The sequence below is a fragment of the Musca autumnalis genome, unplaced genomic scaffold (assembly GCF_047663935.1).
Source record: "Musca autumnalis isolate F117 unplaced genomic scaffold, ASM4766393v1 scaffold_2, whole genome shotgun sequence".
Lineage (NCBI taxonomy): Eukaryota > Metazoa > Arthropoda > Insecta > Diptera > Muscidae > Musca > Musca autumnalis.
In genome coordinates, this window is record NW_027411755.1 from 137,640,860 (window position 1) to 137,653,153 (window position 12,294).

Genomic DNA, 12,294 nt, shown 5'->3' on the forward strand with positions numbered 1-12,294 from the left:
ACGAAGGTAAAAAGCAATCATGTATCGTTTTTACTTTTGATACATTTAGTTGCATTTTCGAGGAACGATGTATGAGTGTGCAACTGAAGTATTTTGACGAAGTTTGGAAAACACAAAGCAATTGACGATACGGAAGTCAGTCAATGTTTCTACAATAATATGAGTTTGGTAGTAATTCGAACGAATTTCGTTTTGAATTGTCTTAGAGAAACAGGCCATAAAGCTACATGAAATGTAAACTTTTCTAAAGTTTAGTTGTTTGATGTTTAATCATTTTTTTCGCATTAATCAAATTATAGTTAAATATATTGGTTAAATCTATTGACATATCACCGCTATTTGAACAACCTAAGCCATCTTCTCTGCATCAATGTAAAGGTGAGATGGTCTACTTTCATTGACAGGATTTTGTTTTGGAAAACCCTAATAGAAACAGAGTTATTCGCCTGAGAGTAAAAATATGAATATTTAATGCACAGAAGTTTTTCCAAAATAAAATGCCGTTCTATCATTCTGAGAACCCAATCTTCACATATCACTGTATTTTAAACCGAGTTTGATACTTACCGATAGGAGACTTTTTATGACAAATACTACAAAATTTTCGAATTTATAAATCATCTTGAACAAATTACCTTTACTGACCCTTCGTAGAAAAAAATACAAAATTTTCCTTTAAATCGTACGTTTTCTTAAGTAGCCGGCCTTCGGCCGGGGATTTCAGACTTTCTGCTATGGACGGGGGCAAATTTTGGCTACGCGAACAAAATTTTCTTTTAAATCGTAAATTTTTCCAATTTTTTCCGAACTTTGGAGGCCTATCTTACGAAGTATATATTTCCGCAACAAATGCAAAAAAGCGTTGGAATCGGTATAAAAACAACTATCTGTAGTAAAGTTTTCATAATTTTCTGCGGTGGGTCGGTAAAGGAAATATAAGCCAATCGGAGAAATATCATGTAAGTCTAGGAGGAAAAACAAGCCGACAAATATCAGCCTAATTATAAATATTTCTCAATTTTAATTTCTCGCTTACTATAAATAAACAGGAGAAACAAAAATAAGAAGGACAACTTAAATGTTTTAAATTAAAATATGAAATAGTTGGACTGTCCCAGAAGTGCAAGAATCTACTAATTTGACAGTGTTTTATTTAACTTGCTTTGATGACCATTTAGTTCAAATCTAGTAACACATTTTCCACACAGTTGCAGTTGATCAATCGAACTAAGGGGTCGATTATGGATTGCAACTCAACTGTAGTTTAGTTGCCAGATGAGGAAAGCATACAATTAAAATGAGTGAAATCATAGAAATGTTTATCAAAGACATTCAACAACAGTGTTTTGAACCTTCAGATATTAATTTAATTGTAAAAAAGTATGAATATCAATGCAGAAACGGAATTTTCTATTTTGAAATTAGCTGTCGGCAACGCAACTGGAGTTGGGTTGCTATCCATAATCGACCCCTAAAACTTTTGCACACTTTTCAGATTTGGATGACAATACATGAATATGACACTAACACCAATAGAGGTACCGCCCAAATTAAAGTATTTTAAAGATTCTATCTTCATTTTTAGGCCGAATCGGAAATTTGGCATTTGGGGTTCCCAATGGTACAGAAACTTCCTCACCAAAAATGTTGGACATAGTAAGTCAAGGTTTTGGTTTAGCTTCCATATAGCGGTACCACCCGATTTCAGGTATTTTAAGGATTTTATCTTCATTTTCAACCAGAATTGGCTGAAACTTTGCATATGGAGTTCCCAATGGTACAGAAACTTCTCCACCAAAAATTGTTGACTAGGTCCGGTTTTGATATAGCCCCCATATAGTGGTACCACCTGATTTCAAGTGTTTTAAGGATTTTATCTTCATTTTTAGCCAGAATTGGCTGTAACTTGGCATTTGGAGTCCCCTATGGTACAGAAACTTCCCCACCAAAAATTATTGACATACGTCCAGGTTTTGGTATAGCCCTTATGTAACTGTATCACATGATTTTGGTCATTTTAAAGTTTTTATCTACAATTTCGGCCTAAATTGGCTATAGTTATGAAGTTCTCAGTGGTCAAAAAAATCTATTTACAAAAAAGTTGAAAATAAAAAATAATTTAAAAAATTAAATTACAGGGTTTTATTTATAAATGCACTTAAAACTAGAAAATAATTGTTCATGATGGAATCTCTCTAATAAAACGCTTGCATTTGAATTAAAAAAAAAAAACGGGAAGCGTTTTATTTGAGAGATACCATCCTGAAAAATTATTTTCTAGTTTTAAGTGCATTTATAAATAAAACACTTTAACTTAATTTTTGGTCTGTTCCAGTACTGCAAGAATCTGCTATTTTTTTCCATCGTAGTAAAAGTAGTAGCTTCTTGCAGGTTCTGGAACAAAGCAAAGGGAAAAATCGTTATCGTACTGGAACAGATATAATCAGGGCAATTGTGAGTATTTCCCACGGAATTTTCCGGTCGGAAATATTTTTAAAAAGTGAAATTCTTTTAATATTCAGGGTGATTATGAATGTAAACTCCCCGTGAGTTTTGTCTTTCTGCCGTTTCAACTTAAAGGAAACAGTGAGAAATCTCACGGGGAGTTGATATTCATAATTGGGCCGATTTTTTTCATTGCGTGTTCGGTTTAATCAGTTAGCATTCGGATTGGTTATTATATTTTTTTCTCTACGGCTCTACACTGCAAGGTAAAAGAGGTCCGGAATAAGTAAGTAAATTCTTTTAAATCGATATTTTAAAATGTTGATAACTAATGGAATTACTTTTTACAGAATATTCTCGCCGAAAAAAGAGAGCAAATTCCCCACGGAAGTTTTATTGATGATTGCTCTGATTCAGGACACTAGAGTAAAATCATGAAATTGCTGTATTGAAGAACTCGCTCTAAGTAGGCCTAAACTAACCAAGTTATCTCACGAAAATACTCTAGTCTGAGCTTCGACTTATTGGAATGACCAAGACGCAACAAAAATGTTTTGTTAAAGTCTAAAAATCTACCTAACATATTAGGTCTGTTCGATAACCCAAAAGTTTGCACAAACTTTTACAAAACGCTGTTCGATAACAAACTTGTTCAGTGAAAGAGAAATGAGAAGTAGTTGCAAGAACATGCAAATACTTTTTACTTGCGAAATTAACGAACAAGCCTATTACTTACTACCGCATCAGCAACGTTTGGTCTACAATATAGGGATCTAATTTTTGCATTTTAAATGGTTTGAACAGAAATTTTCATTAAACTTTATTTAGTATACGAAATTCTAGAATTAAGTCCAAAGTTTCTTTGATTCGTTCCTCTATTTTTATAAATGGCAAGTGGTAAAACAAGTGAATAAGGCGTTCAGTTCTGGCGGGCCGATCTATTTATACACTCACGATAAATTATATCGAACAAGATTTCTGGCAGAATTCTGGAGAAAAGTTGTGTAGCTCCAACGAAGACCAAATAAATCCTTCATCGGGAGGTATCGTTCTATGGTGGTTATATCAAAACGTGGACTCATAACTACAATACTTTGCAGAAATCTACCAAATATCATTTGTTTCAGTTGGATAATGCGGTGAAATACTTAAAAACACTGAAATTCAAAGCGTAACGTTATATGGAGACCGAAACCGATCGTCATATATTTTTGTGGGCAAGTCCTTCATTGAACGATTTTTTAAAAAAATATTCGGCCCGATCATAAATGTAATATGCTGTGTATATTAGAGCTTTTTGCAGGGTTAACCTTCTTTGAGAGGATTTGTTTGAAATATAAGCAATGGAATTGACATTTAAAACCCAGTCGGTTTGTTAAATCCGGTTATATATAAACGGGGTATAAACCCCCCGTGAGTTTTGTCTCTCTTCCGTTGCAACTTAAAGGAGACAGTGAGAAAACTCGCGGGTAGTTGATATTCATGATCGGGCTGATCAGGTTTTACGGAAATTGTGGACAGATGAAATGAAAATTTCATTTTTGACTTAGAAAAGTGACGTTGCTTGAAAATAAAATTGGCAACAAAAATTAAAATAAAATTTATCGATGAAGGACTAGTGAGAAAACTCACTGGTAGTTGATTTTCATGATGTGACGTTGCATGGACATAAAATGGGCAACAAAAATTAATATAAAATTGATCGATAAAGGACTAGATTTTGATGTCCTTGATAAGGCCATGTTTATATTTTAGATTTTTGCAGGGTTAACCTTCTTTATGAGGATTTATTTGAAATATAAGCAATGTAATTGACATTTGAAACCCAGTGGGTTTGTTAAATCCTGTTATATATAAACCTACTATAAGACAAACAGTTCATTAGTCTTCGAGCTAGAGTTGGCGCCGATTTTAAAAAAGTCATTTCGAGAAAAACACGTTTTTAGCTTCTATGCTACATACAAAACACAAAAAATTCTTCTGTTCCAACGTTCATATCTCAGGTAATATTGTTCCGATGCAAAGTTGTTCAAGATATTCTATGCCATTTATTTTTTAAAATATGCCAATAAAAATTTTCAGATTTTCTGAAATTTACATGTGAACCCCCACACTCCTTAACCGCATTGCATCAAGATCATCCTGACAAAATAATAGCGAACAGGCCAAGATTCACTCTGCTGGTCCTTGAAAAATTTTTCTTTAAAAAATCTAAATTAGTGCATGAAAAATATACTTAAAAAATACGACAACGAAAAATAATAGATCTGCCGATTCTTTCTTATAAAGAAGTACTTTATTTTCCTAATAACGTTTTTGCTTCTTTCATTATTCTATTCCGTATAGATTTCATAGATCCGATAGCATCAGGTGTCAATATCAACATTTATCAAATTGCATTTAGCAAAAGAAAAAAAAACAACGTGTCGAAATGCCTAAAATAGTTTTCAGCAGTTTCATGTTCATGTTAAAGATTTAACCCAGTACACGTTATTTTGATTGACATAATCATGGCAGCAAGCCATCCACAGGAAAGCAAACGCATTCGAATGTTTGCAGTTTGATATTTCGCACATTCGCTGTCTGATTTTTTTTACACTCGAAAATAAATATCTGATGTTAAAAAAATTGTGTTTTCTTTATTTTATTTTTATTTTCAAACCCCAGTTGCACTGTCAGTTGCCACCGCGACCGAAATAAAAATTTGTTACGGAAAGCAACCAACATTGGCTGCCAAACGTATCAATTTTTCGTTTGTTTGGCTTTGGTTAACAACCACAATAAAAGTAATTTTCTTTCAGCTTTACTGCATTTTGTTGTGGTGATGCACAGAGGCCAATTTTCCAAAAAAAAAACCTGGCCAAAACCCCAAAAATGAATGGATTTAGATATAAGCTTAAGCTCTTATGTTTTTCGGGTCGCTGATTTCATTTTTCGTATTTTTTAAACCTTAGACGGTAATTAAAGGGGTCTTTTTGTTCCCTTCTCCTATAAAATGTGATCGTATCAGATTAAAATATTCTACAAATTTGTTCGCCATAAATTTTTACTATAGGTCCAAGAATACACCAAAACTCTATATTTGACTAAACTCCAGAAATATGCAAAATTATAAACACATTTTAGGGTTAAGGTCGTACTTCATGTGGGTTTTGGCAAAATTGTCATACAAAGCATCATTTTAGAAGAACGGCATCAAAGACAAAAATGTTCTCCGCTAAATTTCATTACAAGTCACCAAAGAAATTAAATCTCTATTTGCATTACATACCAAGGAAATATCGGTATCAATTTTGCCAAAAAACCAAGAAACTAAAATAGGGTTGCAAGTTTCCACCATTTTTACAGTTTTGGAAATATTTGAGTTAAGATCACTTGGAATCCTTGCACTTTAGGTGTATAATGTCTTTGACAACTTTACTGACAAGAATGCGAGGAATATTTTTCTTAAAACGATTAACCCTAGTGCGAGTCACAAAAGGGGTCCTTTTGGTCACTTTTTAAAAAATCGTTAAAATCTCCTTTAAAACCTCCTATAAAATCTCCTATCAGACCAAAATATTATAGAAACTTGTTCGCCATAATATTTTACAATAGGTCTTAGAATATATCAAAACTCTAAATTATACCCAAACGCCAGAAAGTTACCCTATACTGTACTCTGACATTCTGAATGAAAGAAAATCTGTACATACCTGCAAGACAAAATATCACATAAAAACGTGCAAATATGTGCAGAATGTTTCGATGGAAATTAGTAAAATCTCTTCCCTTTTTATGAAATGGTAAGGTACACAGCCCAACTCGATCTTATCACAATTATTTTCATCATTTATTGTGAAAATTGACCCGTAAAAAATCAACAAGTACCAACACCAATTATAACAAGTAAAAAAGTATCAGTCGGCTTTGCCGACAGCCTGTGTATATTGAAACAACTTTTTTCCCAAAATACGTATGTCCCAATTTACATTAGGCGAGTTTACTTGCGGCAATTGTCAGTTTGAAGGTGAGAGAGGGTGCTGAGAGGCAAAGGGTTACCATATGCCTCACCTCTCTCTCCTACAAAATGACAATTGCCGCAAGTAAACTCGCCCAATGTAAATTGGGACTATGGGTTTTAAAAATTTTGGGCATTTGAACCGACAAAAATTTTGATTAGGATTAAAGATCAAAAGTTTTGCGGAGGAGATACTAAAAGGAATGGATCGACATTGACCGTTATGGAAGTGAATCTCCAGCCACAACATATGGTGCCATAGGGGGTTTTTACACTCTTCGGGGTGTTTGCTCAAGAAGTATGGACTTGCCCCTAAAAAACTTTTACCATCGTAATTGAAGCAGCAAATACAAGTTGCTTCAACAAAATTCAAAGTGATTCGATATTAGGTCTTACTCCCTGTTTTTGTAAAAAAATGTATTGTTCTCACACGAATTGTCAAATTTTGTAGATCGATTTACTCGCCTTAGCGCAGATGTGAAACGCTGATTTTTTAATGAGGAATTCTTAACTATATTTAGAACGTGTCTACGAAGAATTAGGTCTGTATGTCATCTAGGTGCTGAGCGAGCTATGGATGTCCAAATTATGTATTACGAATATAGACGAACGAACAAAAAATAGTTACAAAAACAGGGGGTTAAAGTGAACTTATCCGAAATTTTGTGTGGGAGGTACCGGATGGAGTGGACCAATATAGTCCATATTTGAACCTGATCTATATCTGGTAGATATATTAGGGTGTGTAAAGTATAGACCAATTCGGCCACTCCCTTCAAGAGTTACAGTACGAACAATTTTTCCGAACATTTGTGGGGGAGGTACCTGAAACTTAAACTATGTTTGGACAAAATATTACTAAGGCCATATGTTGGACCGAATCGGCAGATTCGTTCGAGAGTTATCTTGCGCTCCAACCACCTCACACGGTGTCACAGGGGTTTTTTGCAACTTTCATGCTATTTTCTCAAAAAGTATGGACTTGCCCCTGATGAAACTTGTACCGTCGTATGAAGGGCAGTGAATACAAGTTGCTAAAACTAAAATCAAAGCGATTCGAGAGATGGCCCTAATCTGAACTTTTCCGAAATTTTGTGTGGGAGGTACCCGAAGGAGTGGACCAATTGAGACGATATTGGAACCTCATATTACTCTGGTAGAAAGTTTACGCTATACAACGTATGGACCAAATCGGTCACTCCCTTAAAGAGTTATCGTGCGCACAAACTTTCCGAACATTTTCGAACTTTTGTGGGGGAGGTACCGGAAGGAGTGGACCGATGTAGCTCATCTTCGAACTTAAACTAAGTTTGGGCAAAATATTACGAAAGCTAAAATTTGAACCGAATCGGTTCATCCGTTCGAGAGTTATCGTGCGCTCCAGCCAGCAGGACAGACAGACAGACGGACGGACAAGGCTAGATTGACTCCAAATTTTGTCCAAACATACTTGGGGTCTAAAACCATTATTTCGATGAGGCACATTTTCATCGTATCAAAGTGTATATACCCTCCTTAGCCTAAAGGCTGAGGGTATAAAAAACGCGCAATTTATTGGCAACACTGAACCTTTTAAATACGTTTCACATACCTTTCATTACAGTTACACCTAAAAATATTTAAAAACCGTTGGCGTAGTCGTATGCGTTCAAATGTCGTAGGCGTAGTCGTAGTTTGCATTTTTTATATGATGAAAAATTATATATGTACTACGAACATTTTTTTATTTTATAGCATCATAGATCCATAAAATATCGAAAGAGACACATCCATCATTCCCTGGACGGATTTCTTGGGTTATGAATAACATTTATTTTTTTGATACGACAAATCGGTATCAGCTATGGCGTTGGAATACGAGGAAAGAGTCGTGACAGATTTTGTTAACGACTGCATATGAAAATAAAATCAAATCAATTTTAAAAGAATTTTTTGGCAATGATTAATGAAATATGTATGTATATTGGAAAATAATTAAAAAAATTACTTCTTTTATTCATTTTCGTATGAAAAATTTCTTATTTTTATCAGATGACAAACTTTCTTTTGAAAATCTGTTAGAGTCCTCGTATAACGATTCAAGCAATGCAAATTTCTTAGTTCTTGTTCAAAAGATGATTTCGAACGAATTATTTTACAATTAAAAAAAATTTTTAATTTTGTATGGGAAAAAAATTGTCGCCAATGACTACAAAAACGTCTACGCCGTACAATTATTTTGATTGTAAAAACTGTAGGGTTGGTTTTTCCTTCTGGATTAAAAGTTTAAACATGATCTACTAACAATTCTATAAATTTTTTTACAAAAAGAATTCTTTAAAATTTTATATTTTAGCTATAAAGGACAAATATATTCATAATACTAATCAGTCGTTATAACCCAAGAAATCCGTCCAGGGAATGATAAGTGTGTTTCTTTCAATATTTTATGGATCTATGATGCTATAAAATAAAAAATGTTAGTAGTATATAATAAAAATTGTAAACTACGACTACGCCTACGACATTTGAACGCATACGACTACGCCAACCGTAATAAGGGTGCATATGAAAATTTTGATATTTTCCTTGCTTTGCATTGGTTTGAGAGTTACGAATTTAAACCCAATTAATAATTTCAGATTACAGAACCTTGTGTACATTGTTCCACCCCCTTTACACCTCTTAGCTATAACCTCAATTTCATGTTAATGAAAATTTTCATAGTCGGTATAAGACTTTATTAAAAAACAAGTTTTTCATGTATAAAGGGAAGAATCATGAAGATCACCCCGGACATGCCTTGGTAAGGGGGTTCCTGTCCACAATATGGTGATTAATATGGTTCTCACGGTAACAACGGGGCAAGTATTGCAACGTGCTATGGCTAACCATAGACCGACCGGAGCAAGTTGAGTTGGTCAGCTAAATTTTTTTTTTCTTTAAATTGCACATTTTTTTAAATAGCCGGCCTTTGGCCGGGATTTTAAGACTTTCTCCTATGGACAACTTTTTTTTTTTTAATTTAATTTTTTCTCTTAGTAGCTGCGCTTTAACCAAGGGAATTTTTGAACTTCAAGGGACCACATCACGGGAAGTATGCATTTCCAAAAAAAAATGTATATTGTCGTGATCAGGGAGGTGATATCTACCTGAAAAAAATTTTATCCCGATCGGAGCGGCTCAGCTCAACTTATGCCGACCGACCTATTACGTTATATGTGGTCAACAATCTTTCTTTATCTGTACCCCAAGTGCTGCTGGCTACCTCGTTCCAACATCTCAGCTTGTCGCAAATAGTATAGTTGTGTTTTGCGCGGACGACGTAAACATGCTGTCGAATGGGACCCCTTCAATTTTGGGTCAATATGTGTGGAGATGGCGTGCAGCGCTGTTGTCGTGCTGTAATGCTTCCAGAACACATGCTGATGATCGGCCAGTGCCTCAAGTGTCTTCGCTACGGAAATCGGTCTTTACGATTCACTTTTGCTCGCATCCTTGCCGGGCTTCTGTAGCGGGACCAACCTGTCAAATTTCCAGACTTCGGGTGGGTGGCTAGTGACAAGTTGAGAACTTTAGTGAGATACTCGACTCCCGGCATATCCAGCTGTGTTAGCATTATCATGGAGATTCCATGAGGTCCCAACGCTTTGGGTAATTTAGTGTTCCTGTTGGCATTCGCAACATTATCCATTGTACATTTTAGTGGTTTCTCTTCGAAAGGAAGATATCTAATACGACTTTAAACTCCTCTCTTTGTCCTGTCATCTCGGGATCAGTTCTATTTTTCTTTTTCCCAGTGTGACTTAACCATTGCTCTCAATTCATTTATTCTGGTTCTAATGTTGCAAGTCATCATATGATTTAGCCACTTGTTCCGGTTATGCTCAACGATTCTGTAACTAATTTTGCGGTTACCAACAAAAATCGGTAAAATTAAAATTCCTATCAGCCTGATCAAGAAGGTCAACTCCCCGTGAGTTTTGTTTCTCTGCCAATGCAAATTAAAGGATAGAGTGAGACAGCTCACGAGGAGTTGATATTCATGATCGGGCTGTATAAGTTCGGTAATTGACTAAATGTTTTGGTTATTTAGCGATCAAAATAAAGTATTCGCTAAGCTCTATCGATAGGAACAGTAATGAAAACATTGATTATGGAAAGCAACTATAGTCCTGTTACGTTGACTGTTGCAAAAATTTCATTACAGAAGGCAACTGGCAACTGCTCTTTTAGTCGCTTCTCATAATTTTAAGGAAAATAAAAGTTAAATTGGCGATGTTTTTACAAAATAGTCAGGTATGTGATGAAAACCGAATCGACTCGATTTGCAGAATCGAAATGGTATATAATCGGAGTGCCTTTGATTATATAGTTTTGCTTCGCAAACGCCCCTTATTTGAATAATCAGCCTTATCATAGATTTTCACTAGTGAAAAATTTCGCAACTGAAACAGTTTTCCCTTTCACTTTTTCCATCATTTTTGACTGTCAGTTTTGCTCAAATAATCGGTTCGTTTTTGTCAGTCATCCGGCAACCACAAAATATTTTATGGTTGCTGGGGCTCAATTCTTGTTCTATGAAAATTTGAAATGAAAACTTTTATAACGGAAATAAATGTCAAATGAAAAAATTTATAAAGAAAATATTTTTCATATAAAATTATCATAGAACAAGAATCCAGCCAATGGACAGTTTGACATTTATCGATATTTTCGAAAAATCGACGGGATGTTCGTGGGACATACACATTAGCTTCGTTCCCGTACTTTTTAATGGTAAAACTCGTAAAAGAGAAAAGTGCAAAAAATTTGTTCTCACACACAAGTTTTTTGAAATAGTTCGGGAACGGAAAAATGGAAAATACGTCAAAAAAAACTGGAACAAATGTCAAAGTCGGCGTATCAGCCAATCAGACGCCGGCAACCATGTTACTATTTTTTTACTCGCCCAAATTTGTCGTGTAAAAAGTTTTTAAAGAGAGCGACATTCAGCGCCATTTTTGTTTAAAGAGAAGTGAACATTTTACAACTTTTTTTGTGTACGGGAACGCTTTTTCGAGTAAAATGTGTAAAAGTCGTAAAAATTTTTTAGTTCTGGAACACAGGTATTTTTTGCTTTCCCATAAAAAATAAGCGATAACAACAAATTTGGCAACTCTACACAGTAAATGTGTGGTGGTGCTTTCATGCAGGGGTGCCAAGTTGGTGGTTTTCCCGCTACTTGTGGTGATTTTTGACGTACAAAAACCACTTTTTAATCAGGAATATCAACTGTTTTAAGGTAAAAATCGCTACAGACCTATGGTGCGTATGTGGCTGTAGCGATTTTTACCTCGGAACAGTTGGCATCCCTGCTTTCATGTAATAAACTAGTGTGTGGTAGAGCTGGCAAAAAATCTATGGCACTATCGATAATTATTTAAAAATTCAATATCGATTGATAGTTTTGCCTATCGATATTATCGGAATAAAAACCCCTAACCTGAAATAAATAGAAATTTCGCTGCTTTTCGGTTATGTGTGTAAGAAAGTAAGTCCGTAGTCACACGTACACATTTTTCGGCAAAATAAAATGTATTTTTTTACATTTTTATAAAATAGAAGCAGTTGTTTATTCTCCTTTACATTTCTGTGAACTATTTTTGCATAATTTCAAGAAAATCATTGACATTTCCGCAATTTTCATCTCCAAATTAATGGCGAGGACAACTTAACGATAATATCGATAGCAATCGATATTTTAAAACATTATATCGAAAATATATAATGTTGGGAATATCGATGGTTTGCCAGCTCTAGTGTGTGGGCGCATTTTTTGTTTAGGCGGCCGACCATCTGCTTTTTCGCATGTATGTTGTCACTTTGGG

The 12,294-nt window shown here is 34.8% G+C and overlaps 1 protein-coding gene across 1 annotated transcript in view; it reads left to right on the plus strand.

The window, feature by feature from the left end:
* Positions 1–2,816: 2,816 nt before the first annotated feature.
* The window catches only part of mRpL48 (mitochondrial ribosomal protein L48), a 38,575-nt gene continuing 29,097 nt past the window's right edge, over positions 2,817–12,294 (plus strand). Inside the window, exon 1 of the mRNA XM_073969439.1 lies at positions 2,817–2,822. The gene's annotated coding sequence lies outside the window, so the exon portion shown is untranslated. The remainder of the gene's footprint in view (positions 2,823–12,294) is intronic.